The sequence below is a fragment of the Grammomys surdaster genome, unplaced genomic scaffold (assembly GCF_004785775.1).
Source record: "Grammomys surdaster isolate TR1022 unplaced genomic scaffold, NIH_TR_1.0 313, whole genome shotgun sequence".
In the NCBI taxonomy this organism is placed as follows: domain Eukaryota; kingdom Metazoa; phylum Chordata; class Mammalia; order Rodentia; family Muridae; genus Grammomys; species Grammomys surdaster.
In genome coordinates, this window is record NW_021604732.1 from 3,507,523 (window position 1) to 3,518,595 (window position 11,073).

Sequence of the window (11,073 nt, forward strand, 5' to 3'; positions counted from 1 at the left end):
GAGTTATAGATGCTTATGAGGACCCATGTGGGTGCTGAAATTCAAATACCCATTCTTTACAAGGGTAGCCTGCATGTTCAACCACTGGGCTATCTCTTTTGTCCTGACACTTCTGATTTTAATTTTAACTAACCTGAACAGTTGATTTCATCTGCTTAACATAACAGTATGACATGAAGGGTCATCACCTTAGGAAAATAAAACCAAAGACAACTGTCTAACCTTAGTCATAAATATGTCTGGGTATACCTGTGTGTCTGTGTATGTCTATATGTGTATACATAGCTATTGTCCATTTTGTAATGTAATGCTATGAAAAATGACATGCACAAAGCCTATGAATCCCCTGTCAAAGCTCCCAGGGACTTAACCACCATCCAAAGAGTATACATGGATTGGGTCATGCCTCCAGCTACATATGTAGCAGAGGTTTGCCTTATCCGGCATCAGTGGAAGGGGAGACCCTTGGTCCTGTGGAGACTTGATGCGCCAGCATAGGGAGATGTTAGAGAGGTGAGGTGGGAGTGGGAGGGAGTGGATGGGTGGATCAGGGAGTACCCTCTTAGAGGCAAAGAGGAGGGGGAATGGGATGGAGGGTTTGTGGAGGGGAGACTAGGAAGGGGGACAACATTTAAAATGTAAATAAATAAAATAACCAATAAAAATAAAGCAAAATAAAAAAAGAGAGAAAATACAAAAAGTCTGGTAAGTAGTGATGGCTGGAGAGACTTTCATATTTGATGAAAGAGATCCAAACCTAGAGACTCCAAGATGAAAATAAGTTGACTTTTACAAGCTATGATGATGTCACTATTTCAGGAATATTAAATCTACCACTTATAGGCAAAGTTGAAAGTCAATAAATGACAAATTGGAGTTTTTCTACTGAAACTATGATATACGAAAGTACTCTTATTTAGAGGACCAAAAGTAGGCAATAGAATAATTTTGCTGCTTATATTTTTCTTTCCAGTCAACATTGTAGTTTTATATATTATGGGACACTACCATTCTAGTCACAGGTACAGTGTGGAGTGACCATTTCTGTACTGTTTTATTCTTGGAGTTTTCAAAAGTCTCTATTTTTATTCTTCATGAACTGTATTATACATTGCTATAAGCACTAGTCATCAACTCTACACTGAAGCTTTAGAGTTTGTTCTTTCTGTGGACTTGCATTGGAGACATGTTACCCAGACTCCTCCTTGCTGCCTTAACCATGTTTGGCAATCTCCAGTCATCCCTAGTGTACTGGCTGGTTTTGTTATGTCAACTTGACACAAGCTGGAGTTATCACAGAGAAAGGAGCCTCCCTTAAGGGAATGCCTCCATGAGATCCAGCTGTAATGCATTTTCTCTATTAGTGATCAGGGTGGGAGTGCCCAGCCCATTGTGGATGGTACCATCCCTGGTCTGGTAGTCCTGGGTTCTATAAGAAAACAAACTGAGCAACCCAGGGGAAGCAAGCCAGTAAGTAGCCTCCATGGCCTCTGTATTAGCTCCTGCCTCCAAGTTCCTGCCCAGTGTGAGTTCCTGCCCTGACTTCCTTTGGTGATGATCAGCAATGTGGAAGTATAAGCTGAATGAACCCTTTCCACCCCAACTTTCTTCTTGGTCATGATGTTTTGTGGTGGAATACAAACCCTGGCTAAGACACCTACAACTCTCTTCCAGCCCATGCCATGGGGGGAGGGGATGAAGAACATTTTTATCTGGAATAAATCTTACAACTTAAGCAAACTTTAAAAATATTTAGTCATTTTTTTTTACAAACAGAAAATATACTAGAATATTCCAGAGGCTTCTTATGCACTCTTAATGTTAACTCTTGGTTTCCAACATTATAAATATTATTCTAGCATATTTGTCAGAACTAACTGACCAATACCAAGTCCTCTTGGTGTGAAAATAGGAAGAATTTTAGAAGGTTTATGTGCTAGAGACAGCAGTGAGGCAGCACTGAAGAGAAGTTTCCCCAATTTGCCTCCTCCTCTTCCTCTTCCTCTTCCTCCTCCTCCTCCTCCTCCTCCTCCTCCTCCTCCTCCTCCTCCTCCTTCTCTTCCTTGTCAACTGCATCTCTCTGTCTCGTAAATTCACATTTTGTTCTTTTGTTATGGATGCACTAATTGAAACTAATGTGGTTCAGAAATTCACGCTATGAAGCAAGTAAATACAGAGCTGTTCTGGGTGAAGAATCTCTCCTCGTCTTCACTTGCTATCCTTCAGGGGTACCCGAGACATCGTCAAGTAAATCTTAGGGCTCTAAGGAGGACAATTTGGCAAGCTCTTTATAGTTCGATTGCAGAATTTCTAAGTTAACCATCTGGCACCATCTGCCTTGGGAGGCTTGAGAGTGGGGGAAGGGTGTGGAACTAACTAAATCCAGAGCTAGTGTGAGAATGAAGGTGGTCAGATACTCACTCTATACCATCCTTAGGACTAAAACCACTTTTTTATTTTACCCCTCTCTACTCTTTCCCTTCACCAGCATGGACTGGTCTTAGTCCATTTTGTGTTGCCTCAACATAGTATTGGATGCAGGGAAACAAGAAAAGTGACTCTTTAAGGCTCTATACAGGTTCAAGGCTGGGCATCCCCATCTGTTTGGCTTCTTTTGGGCAGGTTCTCCTTGTCTGTAACAGAGCAGCAGAGATAAAAGAAAAGAAAGGACAACACAGAAGAAGGGGAGGTTATGTCATCAGAGATGAAGCAATGGATTGAGATTAGCCTCAGTCTTAGGGCAATGGGCAACACACATGCTTCCACAAGAACTAATTTAATCCTAGGAGAACTGTATTAATCTCATCTGAGAGTGGTACCCTGCTGAGTTCTAAAGTCCATGTATTTAATGCATTGACTCTCAGTGCTACTTCAGTGGGGAGTTAATCAGAGATTAACCAAGAGTCAGGGAGAGAATGAGAAGAGGCGTTTTATCATTGGACTTGTAACGGCAGCTGAGACTCAGACGAGTCTGGCTTTAATGCCTGGCATCATCTTATACTAATGAATTCCATCTCTCTGAGACTCTGATTCCTCATCTATAACACAGAAATGGTAGTCATGACAGATGCTGCAATTTGTTGCCGTGTGAATTTATAGAGATAATATGTCTGAATAGCTTTGCCCAGGGCGTTGGACTTTGTCAGCCTTGATAAACATTGGCCATTATTACTTTCACTGGTCCTCTGTCTGTATTATTATTGAGAAGGGAATTGGATCACGAGAAAGCTTAGTCCGCTTGTGAAAGGGCAAACCCGTCAACCTTCAGCATTCAGTTGCTTCCCTTAGAATGCTCATATTTTCCAAATTAATTTGTTTTCTTGCATCTTTTACTAAGTTTTTATTTACTTGCAGTAATGAAGTTCACACAGCTTGATTAAGTGGCCAGAGAAGTCTTGACTAATTTTATATGTTTTTTAAAAAAGAGAAACATTTGATTTTTTAATCATTTTCTTTAGCCAGTCATTTATTACCAGAAATTTGATCGAGGGCCTATTATATGCCAATACTTTCCTGGGCACATGGAGCACACAAACCATAGATCCATGCCCCGAGGCTCAGCTAAACCTACATTAACACTATAGTAAATTATAGCATGTCTTAGAATGGAAAGGGGGATAGCATGGGAGGGAACTTGAGAAGCCAGAGGCTTGGTTTTATTTTATTATTCCCTCATTATGAACTCTAAGCTCTACGAAATGAACTTAGTATCTAGAAAAAGAGAACTCTGTCCCACTCTTTTCTAGTTCCAGTGGGCTGGCTCTCACTGGCCAGCCTTCAGTGTTCCAGTTGCTGCCTACTAACAGGGCCTGCTACCAATCCCAGCAGATATGTTCTTGTTGACAGACCATATCATGCCTACAACATGACTCTTAACCATAACCAAGCTAGAGGCAGAAGGAAAGCAACATTCCAGAAGAGAAACCCCTCTGCTCCTTGTGGGTTTTTTTTTTCTGAGATTACTGGCAAATGAGGGACTTCATCTGGGTGTTGGGTGGAGGCCACTAGATTTTTCTCCCCACTGCTGTTGTGAGTCCAGCTTATATTCCCAGGTGAACTGCCAGAACATATAAGTGCATGGTGGCATTATCTCTCTTCTCCCAACCCACGCTCCTATTAACATGTCACTTGAACAACCCATTTCCTCCTCCTCTTCCCCCACCCCTTTGATATACTGGACATGTGTCAGAAAAATCAGAGACCATCCATATCTTATCTCACATTAGCAGGAGTCATGTAGAAATGTCCCTTCATTACCAGGACACTCATGTCAAAAAGAATCGACTTATTGTCACTGTTCCTAACCTAACAGTGTTAATGGAGCCTTAGACATCCTTTCTCCTCATTTGTTTCTTAGATGCCTATCAAGGAGACAGTTGGAAGAGAGTTTCCAAGCTCTGGGGAGCCCTGGGCATGTGTATTAAATGACAGCACTCTAGGCTGCTTATTATACAGGGATGCCGGGCCAGGGTGGAGAATTGTGGAGGGGAGAGCACATGCTTTTGGCGCCATGCCAGTGTGGCAAGTGGCTCTAAGGAAGGCTTCAGCCTCCAAGAATAGCTATTGTCTCTCTGTCTCCTCTGTTCTCCAGCAAAACATTTCCAGCACTGCCTCACAAACAGGCTTCAAGATCATTCCCAGCAGAGCTGAAAATACTCCCCTCCCTTAGTTCCTGCCTGCAGTTTACTGTCCCATATCTCCTGTGGCAGAGGAGGAGAGAAAAGAGGAAACTTTTGGCTAGGAAATATTTTGGAGTCCTTTAGAGAGTCCCTGCTGCTGGAGACTTTTTAGGTTGGATTGATCCTAGAGGAACCAGCAATCTGCCGTTATCGGCTATTCAATGCTGATCAATTGTAATGAGATGACAGGTTTATATTAGTGTATAAAGCAATAAGCCCTGGAACTGACACCATTGTCTTGCCTAACAGCAGGAAACTAGTGGAAGATTTCCAGGAAAAGCCTATGGATTCTTACAGTAAGTCTCTGTCCCATGTAGACCTTTCATTCTCCTTTCTTCTACAGCCTAACATACTTCTTAGGTCTTAGTCCTGATACGCCCACTTAGACAGTTGTACTCTTTCAGTGCAGTTCAGAACAGTAGGACAGTCAACTGTGTGGGAAGATCTCTCCTGGGTATATTTAGCATGGAGGTGTGCTCGGCATCTATGCCAGGTAGGCATAGACAAGTGATAACATACTTCTCCCCCAGGAAGCGGACAGGGTGCATAATCCATTCTCCCCAGCCACTGAGGGCTACAAGGTAGGTTCATGATCAAGGTTCAGACAACTGGGTATTCATTCACAGGCCTTTGGATTGTGAGCTTGAATAAAAATATGGTGGGCATTTTCATGATAATCACATCTTGTGGCAGAGGCAGAAGTTTTTTCGGGTAGTAGGTTTGGTATCTAGCAATGGCTGTATTTTCATCTTGTTGTTCATGAGTAGCACTGGACCCCTTGAATCTTGCTTAGTTTCTAGCATTTGGGATAATATGTTGAATACTGGATTACTCTCTTAAAGTACCCTACTACAGGTATTGGCCCAGGCTGGCCTCTGCCTACTTGATACTTTATTTTACTTAAGTTTCATTCAACACTCACCTTGTGTGACTGAACCTTAACAATATACTATAGCAAAGGGCCTTGTTAACATTTGGATATGGGGCTCCTTCATGATGAATAGTAGCTTTTGAGCACATTTTGTTTAAAAGAAAAAAGTATAGAATCAGTTGTGTCATTTCAAGATCATGATCTTGAACGAGATAATCCTTACACTGCTATTTTTATTTTTTTGTGAGAAGAAGTTGAAATTTGGAAAACTTGGCACGGAGTGTTAATGTGTTAACATCAAATGAATTCCATGGATTTTCTACTCATTAAGGCCCATTTCCCTGCCCATAATTCACCTCGGCTTGGTTATACTTCTCCAGGGTATGCTAGTAAAAAGAGGGAGAAACAGGAAAGCCAGCCAGAAAGAGGTGTTTTTGGCTGCAAAAATCAACTTACACCTACCAACAAAGTAAAACAGAATGACTTTGCCAAACAGTAAATATCAAGTTCATTGCCTAAGCCCCAGAAGAAAACTTATTAAGTAATTTATGATAGCTTTTTGAGTCCTTGGTCACCTGATACTCCTTAGCTCTCAGTATTGGGACTTACATTTCATCCATTTGAAGGTGAGTCAAAGAAAAAGATGACATTTCACACCTTGGCTAAAGTACTGGGAAACGGAAAAATGTGTGTCTCTTTTGTCCTGGTGACATGGACATTTATTTATCTACTCTATGAGTTACAAAGATTGTCCCATCTTACTGAGCAGCGGTCGGATACACTTAAGATATAACTGCCTTATAGAACTTACATTGCATGCAAGGATATTGAACAAAATCAACACACTCAACAATAACCTCAGTGAGTATCTTAAAGAAATTAGGAACTGAGATGGAGAGTGGCAGATGTGAAAGAAGCCATTGAGAGGAACTGGTCTAAATCTATCCCTGTGGATGAATGTAAAAAGCAAGCATTCAAAAGTCTAGGGCAGGAAGGCCAGCAAGGGCAAGAATCCCAGGAAAGAGGATCTGAGATCTAGGAGAATCAAAACTGTGAGCAGAATTCAGAGACAAAAAGGGAGGCGCAGGCTGTGATGCATGGGCCAGTTGGGAAAGTGTTTTCCCTGCAGACATGAGGCGTGTTATTCCCAGAACCCATGTTAGAGAGCTAGACAAGGCAGTACAGGGTTATGATCCTAGTACTGGGGAGGCAGAGTCAGGTGAATCTCTGGGAATCGCTAGATGGCTAGTATTTAGCTAAATTTTTGAGTTTCAGGTGAGTTAAAAAAAAAAAACTGTTTCAATAAGGAAGGGAGGGAGGGAGAGTGAGAGAAAGTGAGAGAGAGAGAGAGAGAGAGAGAGAGAGAGAGAGAGAGAGAGAGAGAAGAGAGAAAGTGTAATAGTCAGTGGCTGAGAATAGGTGTCTGAGTGTCACTCTATCCTACACATATATACACAGACACATATACACGCATATCCACAAACACACACTCACACAAAACACACACATTCTCATATGCACATATATATATACATGCACACTCACACTCATAACACACTCATACACATATGCTCATCTCACATCCAGAAACACACACACACATACATACTCACGCAAACACACATACACACTCACATTCATACAAACACACACCAAACATACACATACACACACTCACACTTAAAGTCACATACAAACATACATACAGAAACATATAAACTCACACACACATATCACACCCACTCACATCCCCACACACATACACACACACAAACATACACTCACATACACACACAAAACACATATATACTCACACACATACACACACAGAACACACATGCACATTCATACTCAAACACAGACACACACACATTCACACACATACAAACACATACACTCATACACATACACTCACACTCACATCCATTAACACACACATTTTCATACACACACAAACACACATGCACACTCACATTCATCCAAATATATATACACCAAACACATGCATACATACACTCACATATACACAAACATACACAGCAAAAAGTTTTGAGAAGATTGCCAACATGTGACATGACCACAGATTCAGCACAGCTTGGTTGGTAGTTGCATGTAAATAAAGAAAGGAGAAGATCTAGAGCTTGTTGGGCAGCTCTTAGTGACATCAGGCCTGCTGGACAGAAATTTCCACCACAGTGGCTTATTTGGTTCCTTGTGAAGCTTCTTAGAAACACAGCTGTGTGGGATACATCCCAGATGTTTTTGCTGACTACATCTGGAACAGTCCTCTTTTAGGACAAAACAGCAAGAGACTGTGAAGCCCATCCAGGAGGAATCCCCTGTTTTAATGCTGTTTTCCACACTTGCTATTTCTTCTGGTTGTCTGTGATGTCTGTTGTTATTTGTGCTTCATGGCTGAAGATACTAAGATCCATAAAAGGAGACCGACATTTAAAGCCACATAACTAGTAAGAAGAAATCACAACCCAGTGCTCCAAATGCAGTGCCTAAGGCTTTCTCTTCCTCCATCACACACTGTTCGTAGTAGCCAACAATTAAGTTACTGCTTTTAAAAGTCTAAATCGCAAGGGCAGCAGAGATGGTTCTGCAGTTAAGAGTATGTACTGCTATTGCTGAGGGTCTGAATTTGGTTCCCAGAACACATGACAGGTGGCTCACAGCCTCCTGGAACACCAGCTTCTGGTCGGTCCTCCATAGCTTCTTTACTCATACATGCACAGACTCACACACACATACATACATGTATTGATTATTGATGAGAATAAAAATGCATCTTATGAGGAACCTAAATATATTCAACATTAATGGCGTGAAAATTTAAATATAGAGGATACACTTCTGACTAGGGAGTCAAATTTTGAGATGTTATTCATGACATCATTTAGGAAGGTAGATAGGCTGGTGTAGACGCTAAAGAGATGGTACAAACTTGGATCCCATAATATACTGGGACTGTTGGGAGAGGCAGTAGGATAAAGGTGGGCATAAGGACATTGGGCATCATGGAGAGATGTTCTGGTGGTGCCCACGACTTCTGGTTGATTTGCATCCATTCTAAAGTTTAACTGAAGGAGATTTTCCTGTTCTTTATCCTACAAAGGTGATCTGGAGTTGCCTGGACTATACTGATTTTTAGTCAAGTTTCTCACCCTTCCCTTTGATTCTATGACACATTCAGATCTACAAATTCACTATTTACTGACAGTTTCCCAAATAGTTCTCTTTGCTTTCCCCAGATCATTCTTGCTGCTGTTGTGCACTGGGACCATCTGAAGGAAGAGCCTGGCATGTGCAACTTTCTACTTCAGCAAGGTGTTTGATGTTCACCCTCCTTCACCCATCTACCACCAATCTCTCCACACATGTCTCTGTGAAAACCGTACTTGGGTCCTGCCCTTGAAGTCGTGTCATCATGTACTTGACATGAGTGTCAACAAGGAGAGATACTCGATGTTTGAGAAAGAACATTCTTTTGATCTGTTCTGATTCTCATTGCTAGGGAGATCATTCCCAAGGAGAACCCTAGCCACTGAGTTCCCTTGCTCACAGCTCCTCTGTAGATTGCAGTTGGCTGCAGAACAATGAGAAATGCTTGGGGACATGACGCTTCACAGCACTCCATCTTACTTTCTGCTACCTTTTATGTCTATACTCCCTCCACACAGGCAGGTTTTTCCATTCCAAAGTACAGAGACCCAGCCGAGGCTGTAGCTTAGCTCTGATGTTTGTGTAAGGTCCTGGGTTTAGTGTGATCCATAGTGCTGCCAATAAATAAATAAATAAATTGAATTAAAGAAACAACAATTGAAGATAGGCTGGGTATTCGGCTCAGTTGTACAAAGCACTTGTCTAGCACACACAAGCCACGAAAGCGGTCCCAACACACACACACACACACACACACACACGCATACATACATACATACACACACAGACCAGGTACATACCATCTACCACTGGGCACACCCACACCCACATATACACATACATATTTAATTCAGTAAAAAGAATCACCATTTTCTACTTACTTAGCTACTTTAAATTTCAGAATGGATTCATTTTTCCCTGTTGGCCTTCTCTGACCTTCCTGATTCTCCTCTTTCTTCCTCCAGACTATAAACTCAAAAGGAGGTCTTTGTCTGCTATTCATTGTATATCAAGTCCACAGCAAAATGTTTGGTTTATAATTATACAACAAACCCAGAAACAGTAACTGTCACTATGCTACATACTTCCTTCTTAGGCTCCTTGTTAGCAGCCTTAGAGGTAGGTTCTACCATCGCTATCACTTAAGTATAGGGAACTGGACATAGTTGGAAGATTATAACAATTGTACAGCTAACAGCACTGAACTAGGATAAAAACCTAAGGAGCTTGTTCCCCAGATTGGCTCTGCTGATTATGATGTTATTCTCCTTCTGAACGCAGTAGGCACTTTAATAAACCTTCGCTGAATAAAGAAATGAATGGAGGTCTGAGAGAATCTGATTTCTAGAGGCCAGGGTTCAGATCTCGACCCTGACTCACCCTTTATTGTGTTTTCCTGCTCCAGGCCCTCCATGATTCCAGTGTAAACAGGGTTAGCCAAGACACACTAGTGCTGGACATCAGCAGACTGCGGCTTTAAGGTGGCATGACTTAACAGACCATACCTGGACTAAGCTCTTGAGTCTTGAAACCTTTAAACAATAAGTGACCTAGGCAAAGCATTTATTTAGCATCTAGATGGCACAGGAATCCACGTCGGCTTGTGGGAGAGAAAGTAAAAGGGAGAGAAGTGTCTGCAAACAACCGGCAGACCCAGCTCACAGGAAGCTGTAGGCCTCTCTTTGCTGATGGCTTTTGGTATCACAGTATCACGTGAGGTGGGATTTGGGGGATAATTATCCACAATCACTTCCTTCTTGGGATCCATTCCTTATTAGCAGTCTGCATGCCTGCTGGAGAAACCCCAGTTAACTGCCCTGCTTTCTCCGTGTACGGAGATGAAAGTCTCATTGCATTAATACCTCTGAAATGGCGCTGTAACTGAAGCCACAGCAAACTGCTCACCGGGGATCCCAAGCCTTGCAAACTAGTCTGTCTAAGCCTGCATGAAAAATGCAGACCTGCCCCTCTGCTGCTAGTTAAGCTGGCTGGAACTTTAATGCATGCCTCCTACAGCATTTTAGACCCAAGCCCCCAAGCCCAGGCCCCTGCCCCCAACCCACAAAGCTGCCACCAGGGTCCTCTGTGGCTCCTAAACACTTGGCTCTGGCACTTGGGACATTTTATTGAGGCAGCTTTACTGGAAGGATCCAATTACAGGGTATGGCAAGTTAGATTCAATGCCCCGGTTAACAACGCAGCAGAGAACACTGAGGCTCCTTTAGTCCTTCCTGGTCTGAGGGGAATGAACAGAGGTAATGGCTAACAGCCCCCAAGATGGCTGCTGCTTCTGGACAAGAACACTCCACTGGGTTTTTAAAATATCCTTCTATTTTTATTCATGTGTAAAAAGTA